At 42.2% G+C, this 23,179-nt stretch overlaps 53 non-coding genes across 53 annotated transcripts; all 53 read right to left on the bottom strand.

The window, feature by feature from the left end:
- Positions 1–249: 249 nt before the first annotated feature.
- Positions 250–368, bottom strand: LOC145854843 (5S ribosomal RNA). Its single transcript, XR_014375730.1, has one exon. It is a non-coding gene; the product is annotated as a 5S ribosomal RNA (ribosomal RNA).
- A 409-nt stretch (positions 369–777) lies between these two features.
- LOC145854842 (5S ribosomal RNA) lies at positions 778–896 on the bottom strand. The gene has a single exon (XR_014375729.1). It is a non-coding gene; the product is annotated as a 5S ribosomal RNA (ribosomal RNA).
- A 409-nt stretch (positions 897–1,305) lies between these two features.
- Positions 1,306–1,424, bottom strand: LOC145854840 (5S ribosomal RNA). Its single transcript, XR_014375727.1, has one exon. It is a non-coding gene; the product is annotated as a 5S ribosomal RNA (ribosomal RNA).
- A 409-nt stretch (positions 1,425–1,833) lies between these two features.
- LOC145854839 (5S ribosomal RNA) lies at positions 1,834–1,952 on the bottom strand. Its single transcript, XR_014375726.1, has one exon. It is a non-coding gene; the product is annotated as a 5S ribosomal RNA (ribosomal RNA).
- Positions 1,953–2,361: 409 nt separating this feature from the next.
- Positions 2,362–2,480, bottom strand: LOC145854838 (5S ribosomal RNA). Its single transcript, XR_014375725.1, has one exon. It is a non-coding gene; the product is annotated as a 5S ribosomal RNA (ribosomal RNA).
- A 139-nt stretch (positions 2,481–2,619) lies between these two features.
- On the bottom strand, positions 2,620–2,738 carry LOC145854837 (5S ribosomal RNA). Its single transcript, XR_014375724.1, has one exon. It is a non-coding gene; the product is annotated as a 5S ribosomal RNA (ribosomal RNA).
- A 409-nt stretch (positions 2,739–3,147) lies between these two features.
- On the bottom strand, positions 3,148–3,266 carry LOC145854836 (5S ribosomal RNA). Its single transcript, XR_014375723.1, has one exon. It is a non-coding gene; the product is annotated as a 5S ribosomal RNA (ribosomal RNA).
- Positions 3,267–3,405: 139 nt separating this feature from the next.
- LOC145854834 (5S ribosomal RNA) lies at positions 3,406–3,524 on the bottom strand. The gene has a single exon (XR_014375721.1). It is a non-coding gene; the product is annotated as a 5S ribosomal RNA (ribosomal RNA).
- Positions 3,525–3,663: 139 nt separating this feature from the next.
- LOC145882536 (5S ribosomal RNA) lies at positions 3,664–3,782 on the bottom strand. Its single transcript, XR_014394104.1, has one exon. It is a non-coding gene; the product is annotated as a 5S ribosomal RNA (ribosomal RNA).
- Positions 3,783–3,921: 139 nt separating this feature from the next.
- LOC145854833 (5S ribosomal RNA) lies at positions 3,922–4,040 on the bottom strand. The gene has a single exon (XR_014375720.1). It is a non-coding gene; the product is annotated as a 5S ribosomal RNA (ribosomal RNA).
- Positions 4,041–4,449: 409 nt separating this feature from the next.
- LOC145854832 (5S ribosomal RNA) lies at positions 4,450–4,568 on the bottom strand. Its single transcript, XR_014375719.1, has one exon. It is a non-coding gene; the product is annotated as a 5S ribosomal RNA (ribosomal RNA).
- Positions 4,569–4,707: 139 nt separating this feature from the next.
- Positions 4,708–4,826, bottom strand: LOC145882000 (5S ribosomal RNA). The gene has a single exon (XR_014393567.1). It is a non-coding gene; the product is annotated as a 5S ribosomal RNA (ribosomal RNA).
- A 409-nt stretch (positions 4,827–5,235) lies between these two features.
- LOC145854831 (5S ribosomal RNA) lies at positions 5,236–5,354 on the bottom strand. The gene has a single exon (XR_014375718.1). It is a non-coding gene; the product is annotated as a 5S ribosomal RNA (ribosomal RNA).
- A 399-nt stretch (positions 5,355–5,753) lies between these two features.
- On the bottom strand, positions 5,754–5,872 carry LOC145854830 (5S ribosomal RNA). Its single transcript, XR_014375717.1, has one exon. It is a non-coding gene; the product is annotated as a 5S ribosomal RNA (ribosomal RNA).
- Positions 5,873–6,271: 399 nt separating this feature from the next.
- Positions 6,272–6,390, bottom strand: LOC145854829 (5S ribosomal RNA). The gene has a single exon (XR_014375716.1). It is a non-coding gene; the product is annotated as a 5S ribosomal RNA (ribosomal RNA).
- Positions 6,391–6,799: 409 nt separating this feature from the next.
- Positions 6,800–6,918, bottom strand: LOC145854828 (5S ribosomal RNA). Its single transcript, XR_014375715.1, has one exon. It is a non-coding gene; the product is annotated as a 5S ribosomal RNA (ribosomal RNA).
- Positions 6,919–7,057: 139 nt separating this feature from the next.
- Positions 7,058–7,176, bottom strand: LOC145854827 (5S ribosomal RNA). The gene has a single exon (XR_014375714.1). It is a non-coding gene; the product is annotated as a 5S ribosomal RNA (ribosomal RNA).
- Positions 7,177–7,315: 139 nt separating this feature from the next.
- LOC145882525 (5S ribosomal RNA) lies at positions 7,316–7,434 on the bottom strand. Its single transcript, XR_014394093.1, has one exon. It is a non-coding gene; the product is annotated as a 5S ribosomal RNA (ribosomal RNA).
- A 139-nt stretch (positions 7,435–7,573) lies between these two features.
- On the bottom strand, positions 7,574–7,692 carry LOC145854826 (5S ribosomal RNA). Its single transcript, XR_014375712.1, has one exon. It is a non-coding gene; the product is annotated as a 5S ribosomal RNA (ribosomal RNA).
- A 409-nt stretch (positions 7,693–8,101) lies between these two features.
- LOC145854825 (5S ribosomal RNA) lies at positions 8,102–8,220 on the bottom strand. The gene has a single exon (XR_014375711.1). It is a non-coding gene; the product is annotated as a 5S ribosomal RNA (ribosomal RNA).
- Positions 8,221–8,359: 139 nt separating this feature from the next.
- On the bottom strand, positions 8,360–8,478 carry LOC145881999 (5S ribosomal RNA). The gene has a single exon (XR_014393566.1). It is a non-coding gene; the product is annotated as a 5S ribosomal RNA (ribosomal RNA).
- Positions 8,479–8,887: 409 nt separating this feature from the next.
- On the bottom strand, positions 8,888–9,006 carry LOC145854823 (5S ribosomal RNA). Its single transcript, XR_014375709.1, has one exon. It is a non-coding gene; the product is annotated as a 5S ribosomal RNA (ribosomal RNA).
- A 399-nt stretch (positions 9,007–9,405) lies between these two features.
- Positions 9,406–9,524, bottom strand: LOC145854822 (5S ribosomal RNA). Its single transcript, XR_014375708.1, has one exon. It is a non-coding gene; the product is annotated as a 5S ribosomal RNA (ribosomal RNA).
- A 399-nt stretch (positions 9,525–9,923) lies between these two features.
- Positions 9,924–10,042, bottom strand: LOC145854821 (5S ribosomal RNA). The gene has a single exon (XR_014375706.1). It is a non-coding gene; the product is annotated as a 5S ribosomal RNA (ribosomal RNA).
- Positions 10,043–10,451: 409 nt separating this feature from the next.
- Positions 10,452–10,570, bottom strand: LOC145854820 (5S ribosomal RNA). Its single transcript, XR_014375705.1, has one exon. It is a non-coding gene; the product is annotated as a 5S ribosomal RNA (ribosomal RNA).
- Positions 10,571–10,969: 399 nt separating this feature from the next.
- On the bottom strand, positions 10,970–11,088 carry LOC145854819 (5S ribosomal RNA). Its single transcript, XR_014375704.1, has one exon. It is a non-coding gene; the product is annotated as a 5S ribosomal RNA (ribosomal RNA).
- A 409-nt stretch (positions 11,089–11,497) lies between these two features.
- On the bottom strand, positions 11,498–11,616 carry LOC145882514 (5S ribosomal RNA). The gene has a single exon (XR_014394082.1). It is a non-coding gene; the product is annotated as a 5S ribosomal RNA (ribosomal RNA).
- A 139-nt stretch (positions 11,617–11,755) lies between these two features.
- On the bottom strand, positions 11,756–11,874 carry LOC145854818 (5S ribosomal RNA). Its single transcript, XR_014375703.1, has one exon. It is a non-coding gene; the product is annotated as a 5S ribosomal RNA (ribosomal RNA).
- A 409-nt stretch (positions 11,875–12,283) lies between these two features.
- Positions 12,284–12,402, bottom strand: LOC145854817 (5S ribosomal RNA). Its single transcript, XR_014375702.1, has one exon. It is a non-coding gene; the product is annotated as a 5S ribosomal RNA (ribosomal RNA).
- Positions 12,403–12,541: 139 nt separating this feature from the next.
- Positions 12,542–12,660, bottom strand: LOC145854816 (5S ribosomal RNA). The gene has a single exon (XR_014375700.1). It is a non-coding gene; the product is annotated as a 5S ribosomal RNA (ribosomal RNA).
- A 409-nt stretch (positions 12,661–13,069) lies between these two features.
- On the bottom strand, positions 13,070–13,188 carry LOC145854815 (5S ribosomal RNA). The gene has a single exon (XR_014375699.1). It is a non-coding gene; the product is annotated as a 5S ribosomal RNA (ribosomal RNA).
- Positions 13,189–13,587: 399 nt separating this feature from the next.
- LOC145854814 (5S ribosomal RNA) lies at positions 13,588–13,706 on the bottom strand. Its single transcript, XR_014375698.1, has one exon. It is a non-coding gene; the product is annotated as a 5S ribosomal RNA (ribosomal RNA).
- Positions 13,707–14,115: 409 nt separating this feature from the next.
- Positions 14,116–14,234, bottom strand: LOC145882502 (5S ribosomal RNA). The gene has a single exon (XR_014394070.1). It is a non-coding gene; the product is annotated as a 5S ribosomal RNA (ribosomal RNA).
- A 139-nt stretch (positions 14,235–14,373) lies between these two features.
- LOC145854812 (5S ribosomal RNA) lies at positions 14,374–14,492 on the bottom strand. Its single transcript, XR_014375696.1, has one exon. It is a non-coding gene; the product is annotated as a 5S ribosomal RNA (ribosomal RNA).
- A 409-nt stretch (positions 14,493–14,901) lies between these two features.
- LOC145854811 (5S ribosomal RNA) lies at positions 14,902–15,020 on the bottom strand. Its single transcript, XR_014375695.1, has one exon. It is a non-coding gene; the product is annotated as a 5S ribosomal RNA (ribosomal RNA).
- Positions 15,021–15,159: 139 nt separating this feature from the next.
- On the bottom strand, positions 15,160–15,278 carry LOC145854810 (5S ribosomal RNA). The gene has a single exon (XR_014375694.1). It is a non-coding gene; the product is annotated as a 5S ribosomal RNA (ribosomal RNA).
- A 409-nt stretch (positions 15,279–15,687) lies between these two features.
- Positions 15,688–15,806, bottom strand: LOC145854809 (5S ribosomal RNA). Its single transcript, XR_014375693.1, has one exon. It is a non-coding gene; the product is annotated as a 5S ribosomal RNA (ribosomal RNA).
- A 399-nt stretch (positions 15,807–16,205) lies between these two features.
- Positions 16,206–16,324, bottom strand: LOC145854808 (5S ribosomal RNA). Its single transcript, XR_014375692.1, has one exon. It is a non-coding gene; the product is annotated as a 5S ribosomal RNA (ribosomal RNA).
- Positions 16,325–16,733: 409 nt separating this feature from the next.
- Positions 16,734–16,852, bottom strand: LOC145885226 (5S ribosomal RNA). Its single transcript, XR_014396807.1, has one exon. It is a non-coding gene; the product is annotated as a 5S ribosomal RNA (ribosomal RNA).
- Positions 16,853–17,261: 409 nt separating this feature from the next.
- Positions 17,262–17,380, bottom strand: LOC145854807 (5S ribosomal RNA). The gene has a single exon (XR_014375691.1). It is a non-coding gene; the product is annotated as a 5S ribosomal RNA (ribosomal RNA).
- Positions 17,381–17,789: 409 nt separating this feature from the next.
- LOC145854806 (5S ribosomal RNA) lies at positions 17,790–17,908 on the bottom strand. Its single transcript, XR_014375690.1, has one exon. It is a non-coding gene; the product is annotated as a 5S ribosomal RNA (ribosomal RNA).
- Positions 17,909–18,047: 139 nt separating this feature from the next.
- On the bottom strand, positions 18,048–18,166 carry LOC145854805 (5S ribosomal RNA). The gene has a single exon (XR_014375689.1). It is a non-coding gene; the product is annotated as a 5S ribosomal RNA (ribosomal RNA).
- Positions 18,167–18,575: 409 nt separating this feature from the next.
- On the bottom strand, positions 18,576–18,694 carry LOC145854804 (5S ribosomal RNA). The gene has a single exon (XR_014375688.1). It is a non-coding gene; the product is annotated as a 5S ribosomal RNA (ribosomal RNA).
- A 139-nt stretch (positions 18,695–18,833) lies between these two features.
- LOC145882491 (5S ribosomal RNA) lies at positions 18,834–18,952 on the bottom strand. The gene has a single exon (XR_014394059.1). It is a non-coding gene; the product is annotated as a 5S ribosomal RNA (ribosomal RNA).
- A 139-nt stretch (positions 18,953–19,091) lies between these two features.
- LOC145854803 (5S ribosomal RNA) lies at positions 19,092–19,210 on the bottom strand. The gene has a single exon (XR_014375687.1). It is a non-coding gene; the product is annotated as a 5S ribosomal RNA (ribosomal RNA).
- A 409-nt stretch (positions 19,211–19,619) lies between these two features.
- LOC145885123 (5S ribosomal RNA) lies at positions 19,620–19,738 on the bottom strand. The gene has a single exon (XR_014396703.1). It is a non-coding gene; the product is annotated as a 5S ribosomal RNA (ribosomal RNA).
- Positions 19,739–19,877: 139 nt separating this feature from the next.
- On the bottom strand, positions 19,878–19,996 carry LOC145854801 (5S ribosomal RNA). The gene has a single exon (XR_014375685.1). It is a non-coding gene; the product is annotated as a 5S ribosomal RNA (ribosomal RNA).
- Positions 19,997–20,405: 409 nt separating this feature from the next.
- Positions 20,406–20,524, bottom strand: LOC145854800 (5S ribosomal RNA). The gene has a single exon (XR_014375684.1). It is a non-coding gene; the product is annotated as a 5S ribosomal RNA (ribosomal RNA).
- A 399-nt stretch (positions 20,525–20,923) lies between these two features.
- LOC145854799 (5S ribosomal RNA) lies at positions 20,924–21,042 on the bottom strand. The gene has a single exon (XR_014375683.1). It is a non-coding gene; the product is annotated as a 5S ribosomal RNA (ribosomal RNA).
- A 409-nt stretch (positions 21,043–21,451) lies between these two features.
- On the bottom strand, positions 21,452–21,570 carry LOC145885225 (5S ribosomal RNA). Its single transcript, XR_014396806.1, has one exon. It is a non-coding gene; the product is annotated as a 5S ribosomal RNA (ribosomal RNA).
- A 409-nt stretch (positions 21,571–21,979) lies between these two features.
- Positions 21,980–22,098, bottom strand: LOC145854798 (5S ribosomal RNA). The gene has a single exon (XR_014375682.1). It is a non-coding gene; the product is annotated as a 5S ribosomal RNA (ribosomal RNA).
- A 409-nt stretch (positions 22,099–22,507) lies between these two features.
- LOC145854797 (5S ribosomal RNA) lies at positions 22,508–22,626 on the bottom strand. The gene has a single exon (XR_014375681.1). It is a non-coding gene; the product is annotated as a 5S ribosomal RNA (ribosomal RNA).
- A 139-nt stretch (positions 22,627–22,765) lies between these two features.
- Positions 22,766–22,884, bottom strand: LOC145854796 (5S ribosomal RNA). The gene has a single exon (XR_014375680.1). It is a non-coding gene; the product is annotated as a 5S ribosomal RNA (ribosomal RNA).
- Positions 22,885–23,179: the final 295 nt, after the last annotated feature.

The following is a 23,179-nucleotide window of genomic DNA, read 5'->3' as shown; positions in this document are numbered from 1 at the left end:
TAAAATACAAACTTTATTTCCTTTCATCATTTGAACAGGGCAAAGGAGCACAAAGCACACACAAGCTGCATTCAGCAACAATATTCTTGTTTGTCTTATAAATACAAGGCAGATGCTAATTGAAAACACAAGGAAATTTGATCCTATTAAAAAGGCAGGAAGCTGCATTTAGTCAATTCATCATTAAATGCTTACTACAAGGCAGTGTTGCTGATGAAATAGTGCAGGGGCACACCCTCGTGGACAAAATGCTTACAGCACCTGGTATTCCCAGGCGGTCTCCCATCCAAGTACTAACCAGGCCCGACCCTGCTTAGCTTCCGAGATCAGACGAGATCGGGCGTACCCAGGCTGGTATGGCCGTAAGCGAGAAACAATCTCTTGCTACAACATATATAGTCAAAGTGAGTGTGATAAACAGACATTGCATTTTCACCAATTAGATAAGCAGCTTGAACTTTGTGTCACTGAAAAAGTAGAAGAAATTACAAACACTGTTCCCATCACTTTTTAGCACAGGTAGTTGGATAAAATACAAACTTTATTTCCTTTCATCATTTGAACAGGGCAAAGGAGCACAAAGCACACACAAGCTGCATTCAGCAACAATATTCTTGTTTGTCTTATAAATACAAGGCAGATGCTAATTGAAAACACAAGGAAATTTGATCCTATTAAAAAGGCAGGAAGCTGCATTTAGTCAATTCATCATTAAATGCTTACTACAAGGCAGTGTTGCTGATGAAATAGTGCAGGGGCACACCCTCGTGGACAAAATGCTTACAGCACCTGGTATTCCCAGGCGGTCTCCCATCCAAGTACTAACCAGGCCCGACCCTGCTTAGCTTCCGAGATCAGACGAGATCGGGCGTACCCAGGCTGGTATGGCCGTAAGCGAGAAACAATCTCTTGCTACAACATATATAGTCAAAGTGAGTGTGATAAACAGACATTGCATTTTCACCAATTAGATAAGCAGCTTGAACTTTGTGTCACTGAAAAAGTAGAAGAAATTACAAACACTGTTCCCATCACTTTTTAGCACAGGTAGTTGGATAAAATACAAACTTTATTTCCTTTCATCATTTGAACAGGGCAAAGGAGCACAAAGCACACACAAGCTGCATTCAGCAACAATATTCTTGTTTGTCTTATAAATACAAGGCAGATGCTAATTGAAAACACAAGGAAATTTGATCCTATTAAAAAGGCAGGAAGCTGCATTTAGTCAATTCATCATTAAATGCTTACTACAAGGCAGTGTTGCTGATGAAATAGTGCAGGGGCACACCCTCGTGGACAAAATGCTTACAGCACCTGGTATTCCCAGGCGGTCTCCCATCCAAGTACTAACCAGGCCCGACCCTGCTTAGCTTCCGAGATCAGACGAGATCGGGCGTACCCAGGCTGGTATGGCCGTAAGCGAGAAACAATCTCTTGCTACAACATATATAGTCAAAGTGAGTGTGATAAACAGACATTGCATTTTCACCAATTAGATAAGCAGCTTGAACTTTGTGTCACTGAAAAAGTAGAAGAAATTACAAACACTGTTCCCATCACTTTTTAGCACAGGTAGTTGGATAAAATACAAACTTTATTTCCTTTCATCATTTGAACAGGGCAAAGGAGCACAAAGCACACACAAGCTGCATTCAGCAACAATATTCTTGTTTGTCTTATAAATACAAGGCAGATGCTAATTGAAAACACAAGGAAATTTGATCCTATTAAAAAGGCAGGAAGCTGCATTTAGTCAATTCATCATTAAATGCTTACTACAAGGCAGTGTTGCTGATGAAATAGTGCAGGGGCACACCCTCGTGGACAAAATGCTTACAGCACCTGGTATTCCCAGGCGGTCTCCCATCCAAGTACTAACCAGGCCCGACCCTGCTTAGCTTCCGAGATCAGACGAGATCGGGCGTACCCAGGCTGGTATGGCCGTAAGCGAGAAACAATCTCTTGCTACAACATATATAGTCAAAGTGAGTGTGATAAACAGACATTGCATTTTCACCAATTAGATAAGCAGCTTGAACTTTGTGTCACTGAAAAAGTAGAAGAAATTACAAACACTGTTCCCATCACTTTTTAGCACAGGTAGTTGGATAAAATACAAACTTTATTTCCTTTCATCATTTGAACAGGGCAAAGGAGCACAAAGCACACACAAGCTGCATTCAGCAACAATATTCTTGTTTGTCTTATAAATACAAGGCAGATGCTAATTGAAAACACAAGGAAATTTGATCCTATTAAAAAGGCAGGAAGCTGCATTTAGTCAATTCATCATTAAATGCTTACTACAAGGCAGTGTTGCTGATGAAATAGTGCAGGGGCACACCCTCGTGGACAAAATGCTTACAGCACCTGGTATTCCCAGGCGGTCTCCCATCCAAGTACTAACCAGGCCCGACCCTGCTTAGCTTCCGAGATCAGACGAGATCGGGCGTACCCAGGCTGGTATGGCCGTAAGCGAGAAACAATCTCTTGCTACAACATATATAGTCAAAGTGAGTCTGATAAAACAGACATTTAGTCAATTCATCATTAAATGCTTAATACAAGGCAGTGTTGCTGATGAAATAGTGCAAGAGCACACCCTCGTGGACAAAATGCTTACAGCACCTGGTATTCCCAGGCGGTCTCCCATCCAAGTACTAACCAGGCCCGACCCTGCTTAGCTTCCGAGATCAGACGAGATCGGGCGTACCCAGGCTGGTATGGCCGTAAGCGAGAAAAAATCTCTTGCTACAACATATATAGTCAAAGTGAGTGTGATAAACAGACATTGCATTTTCACCAATTAGATAAGCAGCTTGAACTTTGTGTCACTGAAAAAGTAGAAGAAATTACAAACACTGTTCCCATCACTTTTTAGCACAGGTAGTTGGATAAAATACAAACTTTATTTCCTTTCATCATTTGAACAGGGCAAAGGAGCACAAAGCACACACAAGCTGCATTCAGCAACAATATTCTTGTTTGTCTTATAAATACAAGGCAGATGCTAATTGAAAACACAAGGAAATTTGATCCTATTAAAAAGGCAGGAAGCTGCATTTAGTCAATTCATCATTAAATGCTTACTACAAGGCAGTGTTGCTGATGAAATAGTGCAGGGGCACACCCTCGTGGACAAAATGCTTACAGCACCTGGTATTCCCAGGCGGTCTCCCATCCAAGTACTAACCAGGCCCGACCCTGCTTAGCTTCCGAGATCAGACGAGATCGGGCGTACCCAGGCTGGTATGGCCGTAAGCGAGAAACAATCTCTTGCTACAACATATATAGTCAAAGTGAGTCTGATAAAACAGACATTTAGTCAATTCATCATTAAATGCTTACTACAAGGCAGTGTTGCTGATGAAATAGTGCAGGGGCACACCCTCGTGGACAAAATGCTTACAGCACCTGGTATTCCCAGGCGGTCTCCCATCCAAGTACTAACCAGGCCCGACCCTGCTTAGCTTCCGAGATCAGACGAGATCGGGCGTACCCAGGCTGGTATGGCCGTAAGCGAGAAACAATCTCTTGCTACAACATATATAGTCAAAGTGAGTCTGATAAAACAGACATTTAGTCAATTCATCATTAAATGCTTAATACAAGGCAGTGTTGCTGATGAAATAGTGCAAGAGCACACCCTCGTGGACAAAATGCTTACAGCACCTGGTGTTCCCAGGCGGTCTCCCATCCAAGTACTAACCAGGCCCGACCCTGCTTAGCTTCCGAGATCAGATGAGATCGGGCGTACCCAGGCTGGTATGGCCGTAAGCGAGAAACAATCTCTTGCTACAACATATATAGTCAAAGTGAGTCTGATAAAACAGACATTTAGTCAATTCATCATTAAATGCTTAATACAAGGCAGTGTTGCTGATGAAATAGTGCAAGAGCACACCCTCGTGGACAAAATGCTTACAGCACCTGGTATTCCCAGGCGGTCTCCCATCCAAGTACTAACCAGGCCCGACCCTGCTTAGCTTCCGAGATCAGACGAGATCGGGCGTACCCAGGCTGGTATGGCCGTAAGCGAGAAAAAATCTCTTGCTACAACATATATAGTCAAAGTGAGTGTGATAAACAGACATTGCATTTTCACCAATTAGATAAGCAGCTTGAACTTTGTGTCACTGAAAAAGTAGAAGAAATTACAAACACTGTTCCCATCACTTTTTAGCACAGGTAGTTGGATAAAATACAAACTTTATTTCCTTTCATCATTTGAACAGGGCAAAGGAGCACAAAGCACACACAAGCTGCATTCAGCAACAATATTCTTGTTTGTCTTATAAATACAAGGCAGATGCTAATTGAAAACACAAGGAAATTTGATCCTATTAAAAAGGCAGGAAGCTGCATTTAGTCAATTCATCATTAAATGCTTACTACAAGGCAGTGTTGCTGATGAAATAGTGCAGGGGCACACCCTCGTGGACAAAATGCTTACAGCACCTGGTATTCCCAGGCGGTCTCCCATCCAAGTACTAACCAGGCCCGACCCTGCTTAGCTTCCGAGATCAGACGAGATCGGGCGTACCCAGGCTGGTATGGCCGTAAGCGAGAAACAATCTCTTGCTACAACATATATAGTCAAAGTGAGTCTGATAAAACAGACATTTAGTCAATTCATCATTAAATGCTTAATACAAGGCAGTGTTGCTGATGAAATAGTGCAAGAGCACACCCTCGTGGACAAAATGCTTACAGCACCTGGCATTCCCAGGCGGTCTCCCATCCAAGTACTAACCAGGCCCGACCCTGCTTAGCTTCCGAGATCAGACGAGATCGGGCGTACCCAGGCTGGTATGGCCGTAAGCGAGAAAAAATCTCTTGCTACAACATATATAGTCAAAGTGAGTGTGATAAACAGACATTGCATTTTCACCAATTAGATAAGCAGCTTGAACTTTGTGTCACTGAAAAAGTAGAAGAAATTACAAACACTGTTCCCATCACTTTTTAGCACAGGTAGTTGGATAAAATACAAACTTTATTTCCTTTCATCATTTGAACAGGGCAAAGGAGCACAAAGCACACACAAGCTGCATTCAGCAACAATATTCTTGTTTGTCTTATAAATACAAGGCAGATGCTAATTGAAAACACAAGGAAATTTGATCCTATTAAAAAGGCAGGAAGCTGCATTTAGTCAATTCATCATTAAATGCTTACTACAAGGCAGTGTTGCTGATGAAATAGTGCAGGGGCACACCCTCGTGGACAAAATGCTTACAGCACCTGGTATTCCCAGGCGGTCTCCCATCCAAGTACTAACCAGGCCCGACCCTGCTTAGCTTCCGAGATCAGACGAGATCGGGCGTACCCAGGCTGGTATGGCCGTAAGCGAGAAACAATCTCTTGCTACAACATATATAGTCAAAGTGAGTGTGATAAACAGACATTGCATTTTCACCAATTAGATAAGCAGCTTGAACTTTGTGTCACTGAAAAAGTAGAAGAAATTACAAACACTGTTCCCATCACTTTTTAGCACAGGTAGTTGGATAAAATACAAACTTTATTTCCTTTCATCATTTGAACAGGGCAAAGGAGCACAAAGCTGCATTCAGCAACAATATTCTTGTTTGTCTTATAAATACAAGGCAGATGCTAATTGAAAACACAAGGAAATTTGATCCTATTAAAAAGGCAGGAAGCTGCATTTAGTCAATTCATCATTAAATGCTTACTACAAGGCAGTGTTGCTGATGAAATAGTGCAGGGGCACACCCTCGTGGACAAAATGCTTACAGCACCTGGTATTCCCAGGCGGTCTCCCATCCAAGTACTAACCAGGCCCGACCCTGCTTAGCTTCCGAGATCAGACGAGATCGGGCGTACCCAGGCTGGTATGGCCGTAAGCGAGAAACAATCTCTTGCTACAACATATATAGTCAAAGTGAGTGTGATAAACAGACATTGCATTTTCACCAATTAGATAAGCAGCTTGAACTTTGTGTCACTGAAAAAGTAGAAGAAATTACAAACACTGTTCCCATCACTTTTTAGCACAGGTAGTTGGATAAAATACAAACTTTATTTCCTTTCATCATTTGAACAGGGCAAAGGAGCACAAAGCTGCATTCAGCAACAATATTCTTGTTTGTCTTATAAATACAAGGCAGATGCTAATTGAAAACACAAGGAAATTTGATCCTATTAAAAAGGCAGGAAGCTGCATTTAGTCAATTCATCATTAAATGCTTACTATAAGGCAGTGTTGCTGATGAAATAGTGCAGGGGCACACCCTCGTGGACAAAATGCTTACAGCACCTGGTATTCCCAGGCGGTCTCCCATCCAAGTACTAACCAGGCCCGACCCTGCTTAGCTTCCGAGATCAGACGAGATCGGGCGTACCCAGGCTGGTATGGCCGTAAGCGAGAAACAATCTCTTGCTACAACATATATAGTCAAAGTGAGTGTGATAAACAGACATTGCATTTTCACCAATTAGATAAGCAGCTTGAACTTTGTGTCACTGAAAAAGTAGAAGAAATTACAAACACTGTTCCCATCACTTTTTAGCACAGGTAGTTGGATAAAATACAAACTTTATTTCCTTTCATCATTTGAACAGGGCAAAGGAGCACAAAGCACACACAAGCTGCATTCAGCAACAATATTCTTGTTTGTCTTATAAATACAAGGCAGATGCTAATTGAAAACACAAGGAAATTTGATCCTATTAAAAAGGCAGGAAGCTGCATTTAGTCAATTCATCATTAAATGCTTACTACAAGGCAGTGTTGCTGATGAAATAGTGCAGGGGCACACCCTCGTGGACAAAATGCTTACAGCACCTGGTATTCCCAGGCGGTCTCCCATCCAAGTACTAACCAGGCCCGACCCTGCTTAGCTTCCGAGATCAGACGAGATCGGGCGTACCCAGGCTGGTATGGCCGTAAGCGAGAAACAATCTCTTGCTACAACATATATAGTCAAAGTGAGTCTGATAAAACAGACATTTAGTCAATTCATCATTAAATGCTTACTACAAGGCAGTGTTGCTGATGAAATAGTGCAGGGGCACACCCTCGTGGACAAAATGCTTACAGCACCTGGTATTCCCAGGCGGTCTCCCATCCAAGTACTAACCAGGCCCGACCCTGCTTAGCTTCCGAGATCAGACGAGATCGGGCGTACCCAGGCTGGTATGGCCGTAAGCGAGAAACAATCTCTTGCTACAACATATATAGTCAAAGTGAGTCTGATAAAACAGACATTTAGTCAATTCATCATTAAATGCTTAATACAAGGCAGTGTTGCTGATGAAATAGTGCAAGAGCACACCCTCGTGGACAAAATGCTTACAGCACCTGGTGTTCCCAGGCGGTCTCCCATCCAAGTACTAACCAGGCCCGACCCTGCTTAGCTTCCGAGATCAGATGAGATCGGGCGTACCCAGGCTGGTATGGCCGTAAGCGAGAAACAATCTCTTGCTACAACATATATAGTCAAAGTGAGTCTGATAAAACAGACATTTAGTCAATTCATCATTAAATGCTTAATACAAGGCAGTGTTGCTGATGAAATAGTGCAAGAGCACACCCTCGTGGACAAAATGCTTACAGCACCTGGTATTCCCAGGCGGTCTCCCATCCAAGTACTAACCAGGCCCGACCCTGCTTAGCTTCCGAGATCAGACGAGATCGGGCGTACCCAGGCTGGTATGGCCGTAAGCGAGAAAAAATCTCTTGCTACAACATATATAGTCAAAGTGAGTGTGATAAACAGACATTGCATTTTCACCAATTAGATAAGCAGCTTGAACTTTGTGTCACTGAAAAAGTAGAAGAAATTACAAACACTGTTCCCATCACTTTTTAGCACAGGTAGTTGGATAAAATACAAACTTTATTTCCTTTCATCATTTGAACAGGGCAAAGGAGCACAAAGCACACACAAGCTGCATTCAGCAACAATATTCTTGTTTGTCTTATAAATACAAGGCAGATGCTAATTGAAAACACAAGGAAATTTGATCCTATTAAAAAGGCAGGAAGCTGCATTTAGTCAATTCATCATTAAATGCTTACTACAAGGCAGTGTTGCTGATGAAATAGTGCAGGGGCACACCCTCGTGGACAAAATGCTTACAGCACCTGGTATTCCCAGGCGGTCTCCCATCCAAGTACTAACCAGGCCCGACCCTGCTTAGCTTCCGAGATCAGACGAGATCGGGCGTACCCAGGCTGGTATGGCCGTAAGCGAGAAACAATCTCTTGCTACAACATATATAGTCAAAGTGAGTCTGATAAAACAGACATTTAGTCAATTCATCATTAAATGCTTAATACAAGGCAGTGTTGCTGATGAAATAGTGCAAGAGCACACCCTCGTGGACAAAATGCTTACAGCACCTGGCATTCCCAGGCGGTCTCCCATCCAAGTACTAACCAGGCCCGACCCTGCTTAGCTTCCGAGATCAGACGAGATCGGGCGTACCCAGGCTGGTATGGCCGTAAGCGAGAAAAAATCTCTTGCTACAACATATATAGTCAAAGTGAGTGTGATAAACAGACATTGCATTTTCACCAATTAGATAAGCAGCTTGAACTTTGTGTCACTGAAAAAGTAGAAGAAATTACAAACACTGTTCCCATCACTTTTTAGCACAGGTAGTTGGATAAAATACAAACTTTATTTCCTTTCATCATTTGAACAGGGCAAAGGAGCACAAAGCACACACAAGCTGCATTCAGCAACAATATTCTTGTTTGTCTTATAAATACAAGGCAGATGCTAATTGAAAACACAAGGAAATTTGATCCTATTAAAAAGGCAGGAAGCTGCATTTAGTCAATTCATCATTAAATGCTTACTACAAGGCAGTGTTGCTGATGAAATAGTGCAGGGGCACACCCTCGTGGACAAAATGCTTACAGCACCTGGTATTCCCAGGCGGTCTCCCATCCAAGTACTAACCAGGCCCGACCCTGCTTAGCTTCCGAGATCAGACGAGATCGGGCGTACCCAGGCTGGTATGGCCGTAAGCGAGAAACAATCTCTTGCTACAACATATATAGTCAAAGTGAGTGTGATAAACAGACATTGCATTTTCACCAATTAGATAAGCAGCTTGAACTTTGTGTCACTGAAAAAGTAGAAGAAATTACAAACACTGTTCCCATCACTTTTTAGCACAGGTAGTTGGATAAAATACAAACTTTATTTCCTTTCATCATTTGAACAGGGCAAAGGAGCACAAAGCTGCATTCAGCAACAATATTCTTGTTTGTCTTATAAATACAAGGCAGATGCTAATTGAAAACACAAGGAAATTTGATCCTATTAAAAAGGCAGGAAGCTGCATTTAGTCAATTCATCATTAAATGCTTACTACAAGGCAGTGTTGCTGATGAAATAGTGCAGGGGCACACCCTCGTGGACAAAATGCTTACAGCACCTGGTATTCCCAGGCGGTCTCCCATCCAAGTACTAACCAGGCCCGACCCTGCTTAGCTTCCGAGATCAGACGAGATCGGGCGTACCCAGGCTGGTATGGCCGTAAGCGAGAAACAATCTCTTGCTACAACATATATAGTCAAAGTGAGTGTGATAAACAGACATTGCATTTTCACCAATTAGATAAGCAGCTTGAACTTTGTGTCACTGAAAAAGTAGAAGAAATTACAAACACTGTTCCCATCACTTTTTAGCACAGGTAGTTGGATAAAATACAAACTTTATTTCCTTTCATCATTTGAACAGGGCAAAGGAGCACAAAGCTGCATTCAGCAACAATATTCTTGTTTGTCTTATAAATACAAGGCAGATGCTAATTGAAAACACAAGGAAATTTGATCCTATTAAAAAGGCAGGAAGCTGCATTTAGTCAATTCATCATTAAATGCTTACTACAAGGCAGTGTTGCTGATGAAATAGTGCAGGGGCACACCCTCGTGGACAAAATGCTTACAGCACCTGGTATTCCCAGGCGGTCTCCCATCCAAGTACTAACCAGGCCCGACCCTGCTTAGCTTCCGAGATCAGACGAGATCGGGCGTACCCAGGCTGGTATGGCCGTAAGCGAGAAACAATCTCTTGCTACAACATATATAGTCAAAGTGAGTGTGATAAACAGACATTGCATTTTCACCAATTAGATAAGCAGCTTGAACTTTGTGTCACTGAAAAAGTAGAAGAAATTACAAACACTGTTCCCATCACTTTTTAGCACAGGTAGTTGGATAAAATACAAACTTTATTTCCTTTCATCATTTGAACAGGGCAAAGGAGCACAAAGCACACACAAGCTGCATTCAGCAACAATATTCTTGTTTGTCTTATAAATACAAGGCAGATGCTAATTGAAAACACAAGGAAATTTGATCCTATTAAAAAGGCAGGAAGCTGCATTTAGTCAATTCATCATTAAATGCTTACTACAAGGCAGTGTTGCTGATGAAATAGTGCAGGGGCACACCCTCGTGGACAAAATGCTTACAGCACCTGGTATTCCCAGGCGGTCTCCCATCCAAGTACTAACCAGGCCCGACCCTGCTTAGCTTCCGAGATCAGACGAGATCGGGCGTACCCAGGCTGGTATGGCCGTAAGCGAGAAACAATCTCTTGCTACAACATATATAGTCAAAGTGAGTGTGATAAACAGACATTGCATTTTCACCAATTAGATAAGCAGCTTGAACTTTGTGTCACTGAAAAAGTAGAAGAAATTACAAACACTGTTCCCATCACTTTTTAGCACAGGTAGTTGGATAAAATACAAACTTTATTTCCTTTCATCATTTGAACAGGGCAAAGGAGCACAAAGCTGCATTCAGCAACAATATTCTTGTTTGTCTTATAAATACAAGGCAGATGCTAATTGAAAACACAAGGAAATTTGATCCTATTAAAAAGGCAGGAAGCTGCATTTAGTCAATTCATCATTAAATGCTTACTACAAGGCAGTGTTGCTGATGAAATAGTGCAGGGGCACACCCTCGTGGACAAAATGCTTACAGCACCTGGTATTCCCAGGCGGTCTCCCATCCAAGTACTAACCAGGCCCGACCCTGCTTAGCTTCCGAGATCAGACGAGATCGGGCGTACCCAGGCTGGTATGGCCGTAAGCGAGAAACAATCTCTTGCTACAACATATATAGTCAAAGTGAGTGTGATAAACAGACATTGCATTTTCACCAATTAGATAAGCAGCTTGAACTTTGTGTCACTGAAAAAGTAGAAGAAATTACAAACACTGTTCCCATCACTTTTTAGCACAGGTAGTTGGATAAAATACAAACTTTATTTCCTTTCATCATTTGAACAGGGCAAAGGAGCACAAAGCACACACAAGCTGCATTCAGCAACAATATTCTTGTTTGTCTTATAAATACAAGGCAGATGCTAATTGAAAACACAAGGAAATTTGATCCTATTAAAAAGGCAGGAAGCTGCATTTAGTCAATTCATCATTAAATGCTTAATACAAGGCAGTGTTGCTGATGAAATAGTGCAAGAGCACACCCTCGTGGACAAAATGCTTACAGCACCTGGTGTTCCCAGGCGGTCTCCCATCCAAGTACTAACCAGGCCCGACCCTGCTTAGCTTCCGAGATCAGATGAGATCGGGCGTACCCAGGCTGGTATGGCCGTAAGCGAGAAACAATCTCTTGCTACAACATATATAGTCAAAGTGAGTCTGATAAAACAGACATTTAGTCAATTCATCATTAAATGCTTAATACAAGGCAGTGTTGCTGATGAAATAGTGCAAGAGCACACCCTCGTGGACAAAATGCTTACAGCACCTGGTATTCCCAGGCGGTCTCCCATCCAAGTACTAACCAGGCCCGACCCTGCTTAGCTTCCGAGATCAGACGAGATCGGGCGTACCCAGGCTGGTATGGCCGTAAGCGAGAAAAAATCTCTTGCTACAACATATATAGTCAAAGTGAGTGTGATAAACAGACATTGCATTTTCACCAATTAGATAAGCAGCTTGAACTTTGTGTCACTGAAAAAGTAGAAGAAATTACAAACACTGTTCCCATCACTTTTTAGCACAGGTAGTTGGATAAAATACAAACTTTATTTCCTTTCATCATTTGAACAGGGCAAAGGAGCACAAAGCACACACAAGCTGCATTCAGCAACAATATTCTTGTTTGTCTTATAAATACAAGGCAGATGCTAATTGAAAACACAAGGAAATTTGATCCTATTAAAAAGGCAGGAAGCTGCATTTAGTCAATTCATCATTAAATGCTTACTACAAGGCAGTGTTGCTGATGAAATAGTGCAGGGGCACACCCTCGTGGACAAAATGCTTACAGCACCTGGTATTCCCAGGCGGTCTCCCATCCAAGTACTAACCAGGCCCGACCCTGCTTAGCTTCCGAGATCAGACGAGATCGGGCGTACCCAGGCTGGTATGGCCGTAAGCGAGAAACAATCTCTTGCTACAACATATATAGTCAAAGTGAGTCTGATAAAACAGACATTTAGTCAATTCATCATTAAATGCTTAATACAAGGCAGTGTTGCTGATGAAATAGTGCAAGAGCACACCCTCGTGGACAAAATGCTTACAGCACCTGGTATTCCCAGGCGGTCTCCCATCCAAGTACTAACCAGGCCCGACCCTGCTTAGCTTCCGAGATCAGACGAGATCGGGCGTACCCAGGCTGGTATGGCCGTAAGCGAGAAACAATCTCTTGCTACAACATATATAGTCAAAGTGAGTGTGATAAACAGACATTGCATTTTCACCAATTAGATAAGCAGCTTGAACTTTGTGTCACTGAAAAAGTAGAAGAAATTACAAACACTGTTCCCATCACTTTTTAGCACAGGTAGTTGGATAAAATACAAACTTTATTTCCTTTCATCATTTGAACAGGGCAAAGGAGCACAAAGCACACACAAGCTGCATTCAGCAACAATATTCTTGTTTGTCTTATAAATACAAGGCAGATGCTAATTGAAAACACAAGGAAATTTGATCCTATTAAAAAGGCAGGAAGCTGCATTTAGTCAATTCATCATTAAATGCTTACTACAAGGCAGTGTTGCTGATGAAATAGTGCAGGGGCACACCCTCGTGGACAAAATGCTTACAGCACCTGGTATTCCCAGGCGGTCTCCCATCCAAGTACTAACCAGGCCCGACCCTGCTTAGCTTCCGAGATCAGACGAGATCGGGCGTACCCAGGCTGGTATGGCCGTAAGCGAGAAACAATCTCTTGCTACAACATATATAGTCAAAGTGAGTGTGATAAACAGACATTGCATTTTCACCAATTAGATAAGCAGCTTGAACTTTGTGTCACTGAAAAAGTAGAAGAAATTACAAACACTGTTCCCATCACTTTTTAGCACAGGTAGTTGGATAAAATACAAACTTTATTTCCTTTCATCATTTGAACAGGGCAAAGGAGCACAAAGCTGCATTCAGCAACAATATTCTTGTTTGTCTTATAAATACAAGGCAGATGCTAATTGAAAACACAAGGAAATTTGATCCTATTAAAAAGGCAGGAAGCTGCATTTAGTCAATTCATCATTAAATGCTTACTACAAGGCAGTGTTGCTGATGAAATAGTGCAGGGGCACACCCTCGTGGACAAAATGCTTACAGCACCTGGTATTCCCAGGCGGTCTCCCATCCAAGTACTAACCAGGCCCGACCCTGCTTAGCTTCCGAGATCAGACGAGATCGGGCGTACCCAGGCTGGTATGGCCGTAAGCGAGAAACAATCTCTTGCTACAACATATATAGTCAAAGTGAGTGTGATAAACAGACATTGCATTTTCACCAATTAGATAAGCAGCTTGAACTTTGTGTCACTGAAAAAGTAGAAGAAATTACAAACACTGTTCCCATCACTTTTTAGCACAGGTAGTTGGATAAAATACAAACTTTATTTCCTTTCATCATTTGAACAGGGCAAAGGAGCACAAAGCACACACAAGCTGCATTCAGCAACAATATTCTTGTTTGTCTTATAAATACAAGGCAGATGCTAATTGAAAACACAAGGAAATTTGATCCTATTAAAAAGGCAGGAAGCTGCATTTAGTCAATTCATCATTAAATGCTTAATACAAGGCAGTGTTGCTGATGAAATAGTGCAAGAGCACACCCTCGTGGACAAAATGCTTACAGCACCTGGTGTTCCCAGGCGGTCTCCCATCCAAGTACTAACCAGGCCCGACCCTGCTTAGCTTCCGAGATCAGATGAGATCGGGCGTACCCAGGCTGGTATGGCCGTAAGCGAGAAACAATCTCTTGCTACAACATATATAGTCAAAGTGAGTCTGATAAAACAGACATTTAGTCAATTCATCATTAAATGCTTAATACAAGGCAGTGTTGCTGATGAAATAGTGCAAGAGCACACCCTCGTGGACAAAATGCTTACAGCACCTGGTATTCCCAGGCGGTCTCCCATCCAAGTACTAACCAGGCCCGACCCTGCTTAGCTTCCGAGATCAGACGAGATCGGGCGTACCCAGGCTGGTATGGCCGTAAGCGAGAAAAAATCTCTTGCTACAACATATATAGTCAAAGTGAGTGTGATAAACAGACATTGCATTTTCACCAATTAGATAAGCAGCTTGAACTTTGTGTCACTGAAAAAGTAGAAGAAATTACAAACACTGTTCCCATCACTTTTTAGCACAGGTAGTTGGATAAAATACAAACTTTATTTCCTTTCATCATTTGAACAGGGCAAAGGAGCACAAAGCACACACAAGCTGCATTCAGCAACAATATTCTTGTTTGTCTTATAAATACAAGGCAGATGCTAATTGAAAACACAAGGAAATTTGATCCTATTAAAAAGGCAGGAAGCTGCATTTAGTCAATTCATCATTAAATGCTTACTACAAGGCAGTGTTGCTGATGAAATAGTGCAGGGGCACACCCTCGTGGACAAAATGCTTACAGCACCTGGTATTCCCAGGCGGTCTCCCATCCAAGTACTAACCAGGCCCGACCCTGCTTAGCTTCCGAGATCAGACGAGATCGGGCGTACCCAGGCTGGTATGGCCGTAAGCGAGAAACAATCTCTTGCTACAACATATATAGTCAAAGTGAGTCTGATAAAACAGACATTTAGTCAATTCATCATTAAATGCTTAATACAAGGCAGTGTTGCTGATGAAATAGTGCAAGAGCACACCCTCGTGGACAAAATGCTTACAGCACCTGGTATTCCCAGGCGGTCTCCCATCCAAGTACTAACCAGGCCCGACCCTGCTTAGCTTCCGAGATCAGACGAGATCGGGCGTACCCAGGCTGGTATGGCCGTAAGCGAGAAAAAATCTCTTGCTACAACATATATAGTCAAAGTGAGTGTGATAAACAGACATTGCATTTTCACCAATTAGATAAGCAGCTTGAACTTTGTGTCACTGAAAAAGTAGAAGAAATTACAAACACTGTTCCCATCACTTTTTAGCACAGGTAGTTGGATAAAATACAAACTTTATTTCCTTTCATCATTTGAACAGGGCAAAGGAGCACAAAGCACACACAAGCTGCATTCAGCAACAATATTCTTGTTTGTCTTATAAATACAAGGCAGATGCTAATTGAAAACACAAGGAAATTTGATCCTATTAAAAAGGCAGGAAGCTGCATTTAGTCAATTCATCATTAAATGCTTACTACAAGGCAGTGTTGCTGATGAAATAGTGCAGGGGCACACCCTCGTGGACAAAATGCTTACAGCACCTGGTATTCCCAGGCGGTCTCCCATCCAAGTACTAACCAGGCCCGACCCTGCTTAGCTTCCGAGATCAGACGAGATCGGGCGTACCCAGGCTGGTATGGCCGTAAGCGAGAAACAATCTCTTGCTACAACATATATAGTCAAAGTGAGTGTGATAAACAGACATTGCATTTTCACCAATTAGATAAGCAGCTTGAACTTTGTGTCACTGAAAAAGTAGAAGAAATTACAAACACTGTTCCCATCACTTTTTAGCACAGGTAGTTGGATAAAATACAAACTTTATTTCCTTTCATCATTTGAACAGGGCAAAGGAGCACAAAGCTGCATTCAGCAACAATATTCTTGTTTGTCTTATAAATACAAGGCAGATGCTAATTGAAAACACAAGGAAATTTGATCCTATTAAAAAGGCAGGAAGCTGCATTTAGTCAATTCATCATTAAATGCTTACTACAAGGCAGTGTTGCTGATGAAATAGTGCAGGGGCACACCCTCGTGGACAAAATGCTTACAGCACCTGGTATTCCCAGGCGGTCTCCCATCCAAGTACTAACCAGGCCCGACCCTGCTTAGCTTCCGAGATCAGACGAGATCGGGCGTACCCAGGCTGGTATGGCCGTAAGCGAGAAACAATCTCTTGCTACAACATATATAGTCAAAGTGAGTGTGATAAACAGACATTGCATTTTCACCAATTAGATAAGCAGCTTGAACTTTGTGTCACTGAAAAAGTAGAAGAAATTACAAACACTGTTCCCATCACTTTTTAGCACAGGTAGTTGGATAAAATACAAACTTTATTTCCTTTCATCATTTGAACAGGGCAAAGGAGCACAAAGCACACACAAGCTGCATTCAGCAACAATATTCTTGTTTGTCTTATAAATACAAGGCAGATGCTAATTGAAAACACAAGGAAATTTGATCCTATTAAAAAGGCAGGAAGCTGCATTTAGTCAATTCATCATTAAATGCTTACTACAAGGCAGTGTTGCTGATGAAATAGTGCAAGAGCACACCCTCGTGGACAAAATGCTTACAGCACCTGGTATTCCCAGGCGGTCTCCCATCCAAGTACTAACCAGGCCCGACACTGCTTAGCTTCCGAGATCAGACGAGATCGGGCGTACCCAGGCTGGTATGGCCGTAAGCGAGAAACAATCTCTTGCTACAACATATATAGTCAAAGTGAGTGTGATAAACAGACATTGCATTTTCACCAATTAGATAAGCAGCTTGAACTTTGTGTCACTGAAAAAGTAGAAGAAATTACAAACACTGTTCCCATCACTTTTTAGCACAGGTAGTTGGATAAAATACAAACTTTATTTCCTTTCATCATTTGAACAGGGCAAAGGAGCACAAAGCACACACAAGCTGCATTCAGCAACAATATTCTTGTTTGTCTTATAAATACAAGGCAGATGCTAATTGAAAACACAAGGAAATTTGATCCTATTAAAAAGGCAGGAAGCTGCATTTAGTCAATTCATCATTAAATGCTTACTACAAGGCAGTGTTGCTGATGAAATAGTGCAGGGGCACACCCTCGTGGACAAAATGCTTACAGCACCTGGTATTCCCAGGCGGTCTCCCATCCAAGTACTAACCAGGCCCGACCCTGCTTAGCTTCCGAGATCAGACGAGATCGGGCGTACCCAGGCTGGTATGGCCGTAAGCGAGAAACAATCTCTTGCTACAACATATATAGTCAAAGTGAGTGTGATAAACAGACATTGCATTTTCACCAATTAGATAAGCAGCTTGAACTTTGTGTCACTGAAAAAGTAGAAGAAATTACAAACACTGTTCCCATCACTTTTTAGCACAGGTAGTTGGATAAAATACAAACTTTATTTCCTTTCATCATTTGAACAGGGCAAAGGAGCACAAAGCACACACAAGCTGCATTCAGCAACAATATTCTTGTTTGTCTTATAAATACAAGGCAGATGCTAATTGAAAACACAAGGAAATTTGATCCTATTAAAAAGGCAGGAAGCTGCATTTAGTCAATTCATCATTAAATGCTTACTACAAGGCAGTGTTGCTGATGAAATAGTGCAGGGGCACACCCTCGTGGACAAAATGCTTACAGCACCTGGTATTCCCAGGCGGTCTCCCATCCAAGTACTAACCAGGCCCGACCCTGCTTAGCTTCCGAGATCAGACGAGATCGGGCGTACCCAGGCTGGTATGGCCGTAAGCGAGAAACAATCTCTTGCTACAACATATATAGTCAAAGTGAGTCTGATAAAACAGACATTTAGTCAATTCATCATTAAATGCTTAATACAAGGCAGTGTTGCTGATGAAATAGTGCAAGAGCACACCCTCGTGGACAAAATGCTTACAGCACCTGGTATTCCCAGGCGGTCTCCCATCCAAGTACTAACCAGGCCCGACCCTGCTTAGCTTCCGAGATCAGACGAGATCGGGCGTACCCAGGCTGGTATGGCCGTAAGCGAGAAAAAATCTCTTGCTACAACATATATAGTCAAAGTGAGTGTGATAAACAGACATTGCATTTTCACCAATTAGATAAGCAGCTTGAACTTTGTGTCACTGAAAAAGTAGAAGAAATTACAAACACTGTTCCCATCACTTTTTAGCACAGGTAGTTGGATAAAATACAAACTTTATTTCCTTTCATCATTTGAACAGGGCAAAGGAGCACAAAGCACACACAAGCTGCATTCAGCAACAATATTCTTGTTTGTCTTATAAATACAAGGCAGATGCTAATTGAAAACACAAGGAAATTTGATCCTATTAAAAAGGCAGGAAGCTGCATTTAGTCAATTCATCATTAAATGCTTACTACAAGGCAGTGTTGCTGATGAAATAGTGCAGGGGCACACCCTCGTGGACAAAATGCTTACAGCACCTGGTATTCCCAGGCGGTCTCCCATCCAAGTACTAACCAGGCCCGACCCTGCTTAGCTTCCGAGATCAGACGAGATCGGGCGTACCCAGGCTGGTATGGCCGTAAGCGAGAAACAATCTCTTGCTACAACATATATAGTCAAAGTGAGTCTGATAAAACAGACATTTAGTCAATTCATCATTAAATGCTTAATACAAGGCAGTGTTGCTGATGAAATAGTGCAAGAGCACACCCTCGTGGACAAAATGCTTACAGCACCTGGTGTTCCCAGGCGGTCTCCCATCCAAGTACTAACCAGGCCCGACCCTGCTTAGCTTCCGAGATCAGATGAGATCGGGCGTACCCAGGCTGGTATGGCCGTAAGCGAGAAACAATCTCTTGCTACAACATATATAGTCAAAGTGAGTCTGATAAAACAGACATTTAGTCAATTCATCATTAAATGCTTAATACAAGGCAGTGTTGCTGATGAAATAGTGCAAGAGCACACCCTCGTGGACAAAATGCTTACAGCACCTGGTATTCCCAGGCGGTCTCCCATCCAAGTACTAACCAGGCCCGACCCTGCTTAGCTTCCGAGATCAGACGAGATCGGGCGTACCCAGGCTGGTATGGCCGTAAGCGAGAAAAAATCTCTTGCTACAACATATATAGTCAAAGTGAGTGTGATAAACAGACATTGCATTTTCACCAATTAGATAAGCAGCTTGAACTTTGTGTCACTGAAAAAGTAGAAGAAATTACAAACACTGTTCCCATCACTTTTTAGCACAGGTAGTTGGATAAAATACAAACTTTATTTCCTTTCATCATTTGAACAGGGCAAAGGAGCACAAAGCACACACAAGCTGCATTCAGCAACAATATTCTTGTTTGTCTTATAAATACAAGGCAGATGCTAATTGAAAACACAAGGAAATTTGATCCTATTAAAAAGGCAGGAAGCTGCATTTAGTCAATTCATCATTAAATGCTTACTACAAGGCAGTGTTGCTGATGAAATAGTGCAGGGGCACACCCTCGTGGACAAAATGCTTACTGCACCTGGTATTCCCAGGCGGTCTCCCATCCAAGTACTAACCAGGCCCGACCCTGCTTAGCTTCCGAGATCAGACGAGATCGGGCGTACCCAGGCTGGTATGGCCGTAAGCGAGAAACAATCTCTTGCTACAACATATATAGTCAAAGTGAGTCTGATAAAACAGACATTTAGTCAATTCATCATTAAATGCTTAATACAAGGCAGTGTTGCTGATGAAATAGTGCAAGAGCACACCCTCGTGGACAAAATGCTTACAGCACCTGGTATTCCCAGGCGGTCTCCCATCCAAGTACTAACCAGGCCCGACCCTGCTTAGCTTCCGAGATCAGACGAGATCGGGCGTACCCAGGCTGGTATGGCCGTAAGCGAGAAAAAATCTCTTGCTACAACATATATAGTCAAAGTGAGTGTGATAAACAGACATTGCATTTTCACCAATTAGATAAGCAGCTTGAACTTTGTGTCACTGAAAAAGTAGAAGAAATTACAAACACTGTTCCCATCACTTTTTAGCACAGGTAGTTGGATAAAATACAAACTTTATTTCCTTTCATCATTTGAACAGGGCAAAGGAGCACAAAGCACACACAAGCTGCATTCAGCAACAATATTCTTGTTTGTCTTATAAATACAAGGCAGATGCTAATTGAAAACACAAGGAAATTTGATCCTATTAAAAAGGCAGGAAGCTGCATTTAGTCAATTCATCATTAAATGCTTACTACAAGGCAGTGTTGCTGATGAAATAGTGCAGGGGCACACCCTCGTGGACAAAATGCTTACAGCACCTGGTATTCCCAGGCGGTCTCCCATCCAAGTACTAACCAGGCCCGACCCTGCTTAGCTTCCGAGATCAGACGAGATCGGGCGTACCCAGGCTGGTATGGCCGTAAGCGAGAAACAATCTCTTGCTACAACATATATAGTCAAAGTGAGTGTGATAAACAGACATTGCATTTTCACCAATTAGATAAGCAGCTTGAACTTTGTGTCACTGAAAAAGTAGAAGAAATTACAAACACTGTTCCCATCACTTTTTAGCACAGGTAGTTGGATAAAATACAAACTTTATTTCCTTTCATCATTTGAACAGGGCAAAGGAGCACAAAGCTGCATTCAGCAACAATATTCTTGTTTGTCTTATAAATACAAGGCAGATGCTAATTGAAAACACAAGGAAATTTGATCCTATTAAAAAGGCAGGAAGCTGCATTTAGTCAATTCATCATTAAATGCTTACTACAAGGCAGTGTTGCTGATGAAATAGTGCAGGGGCACACCCTCGTGGACAAAATGCTTACAGCACCTGGTATTCCCAGGCGGTCTCCCATCCAAGTACTAACCAGGCCCGACCCTGCTTAGCTTCCGAGATCAGACGAGATCGGGCGTACCCAGGCTGGTATGGCCGTAAGCGAGAAACAATCTCTTGCTACAACATATATAGTCAAAGTGAGTGTGATAAACAGACATTGCATTTTCACCAATTAGATAAGCAGCTTGAACTTTGTGTCACTGAAAAAGTAGAAGAAATTACAAACACTGTTCCCATCACTTTTTAGCACAGGTAGTTGGATAAAATACAAACTTTATTTCCTTTCATCATTTGAACAGGGCAAAGGAGCACAAAGCACACACAAGCTGCATTCAGCAACAATATTCTTGTTTGTCTTATAAATACAAGGCAGATGCTAATTGAAAACACAAGGAAATTTGATCCTATTAAAAAGGCAGGAAGCTGCATTTAGTCAATTCATCATTAAATGCTTACTACAAGGCAGTGTTGCTGATGAAATAGTGCAAGAGCACACCCTCGTGGACAAAATGCTTACAGCACCTGGTATTCCCAGGCGGTCTCCCATCCAAGTACTAACCAGGCCCGACACTGCTTAGCTTCCGAGATCAGACGAGATCGGGCGTACCCAGGCTGGTATGGCCGTAAGCGAGAAACAATCTCTTGCTACAACATATATAGTCAAAGTGAGTGTGATAAACAGACATTGCATTTTCACCAATTAGATAAGCAGCTTGAACTTTGTGTCACTGAAAAAGTAGAAGAAATTACAAACACTGTTCCCATCACTTTTTAGCACAGGTAGTTGGATAAAATACAAACTTTATTTCCTTTCATCATTTGAACAGGGCAAAGGAGCACAAAGCACACACAAGCTGCATTCAGCAACAATATTCTTGTTTGTCTTATAAATACAAGGCAGATGCTAATTGAAAACACAAGGAAATTTGATCCTATTAAAAAGGCAGGAAGCTGCATTTAGTCAATTCATCATTAAATGCTTACTACAAGGCAGTGTTGCTGATGAAATAGTGCAGGGGCACACCCTCGTGGACAAAATGCTTACAGCACCTGGTATTCCCAGGCGGTCTCCCATCCAAGTACTAACCAGGCCCGACCCTGCTTAGCTTCCGAGATCAGACGAGATCGGGCGTACCCAGGCTGGTATGGCCGTAAGCGAGAAACAATCTCTTGCTACAACATATATAGTCAAAGTGAGTGTGATAAACAGACATTGCATTTTCACCAATTAGATAAGCAGCTTGAACTTTGTGTCACTGAAAAAGTAGAAGAAATTACAAACACTGTTCCCATCACTTTTTAGCACAGGTAGTTGGATAAAATACAAACTTTATTTCCTTTCATCATTTGAACAGGGCAAAGGAGCACAAAGCACACACAAGCTGCATTCAGCAACAATATTCTTGTTTGTCTTATAAATACAAGGCAGATGCTAATTGAAAACACAAGGAAATTTGATCCTATTAAAAAGGCAGGAAGCTGCATTTAGTCAATTCATCATTAAATGCTTACTACAAGGCAGTGTTGCTGATGAAATAGTGCAGGGGCACACCCTCGTGGACAAAATGCTTACAGCACCTGGTATTCCCAGGCGGTCTCCCATCCAAGTACTAACCAGGCCCGACCCTGCTTAGCTTCCGAGATCAGACGAGATCGGGCGTACCCAGGCTGGTATGGCCGTAAGCGAGAAACAATCTCTTGCTACAACATATATAGTCAAAGTGAGTCTGATAAAACAGACATTTAGTCAATTCATCATTAAATGCTTAATACAAGGCAGTGTTGCTGATGAAATAGTGCAAGAGCACACCCTCGTGGACAAAATGCTTACAGCACCTGGTATTCCCAGGCGGTCTCCCATCCAAGTACTAACCAGGCCCGACCCTGCTTAGCTTCCGAGATCAGACGAGATCGGGCGTACCCAGGCTGGTATGGCCGTAAGCGAGAAAAAATCTCTTGCTACAACATATATAGTCAAAGTGAGTGTGATAAACAGACATTGCATTTTCACCAATTAGATAAGCAGCTTGAACTTTGTGTCACTGAAAAAGTAGAAGAAATTACAAACACTGTTCCCATCACTTTTTAGCACAGGTAGTTGGATAAAATACAAACTTTATTTCCTTTCATCATTTGAACAGGGCAAAGGAGCACAAAGCACACACAAGCTGCATTCAGCAACAATATTCTTGTTTGTCTTATAAATACAAGGCAGATGCTAATTGAAAACACAAGGAA

The sequence above is a fragment of the Salmo salar genome, chromosome 08 (genome assembly GCF_965601325.2).
Source record: "Salmo salar chromosome 08, fSalSal1, whole genome shotgun sequence".
Taxonomy (NCBI): Eukaryota; Metazoa; Chordata; class Actinopteri; order Salmoniformes; family Salmonidae; genus Salmo; species Salmo salar.
This window is presented reverse-complemented; position numbering and strand designations above follow the sequence as displayed.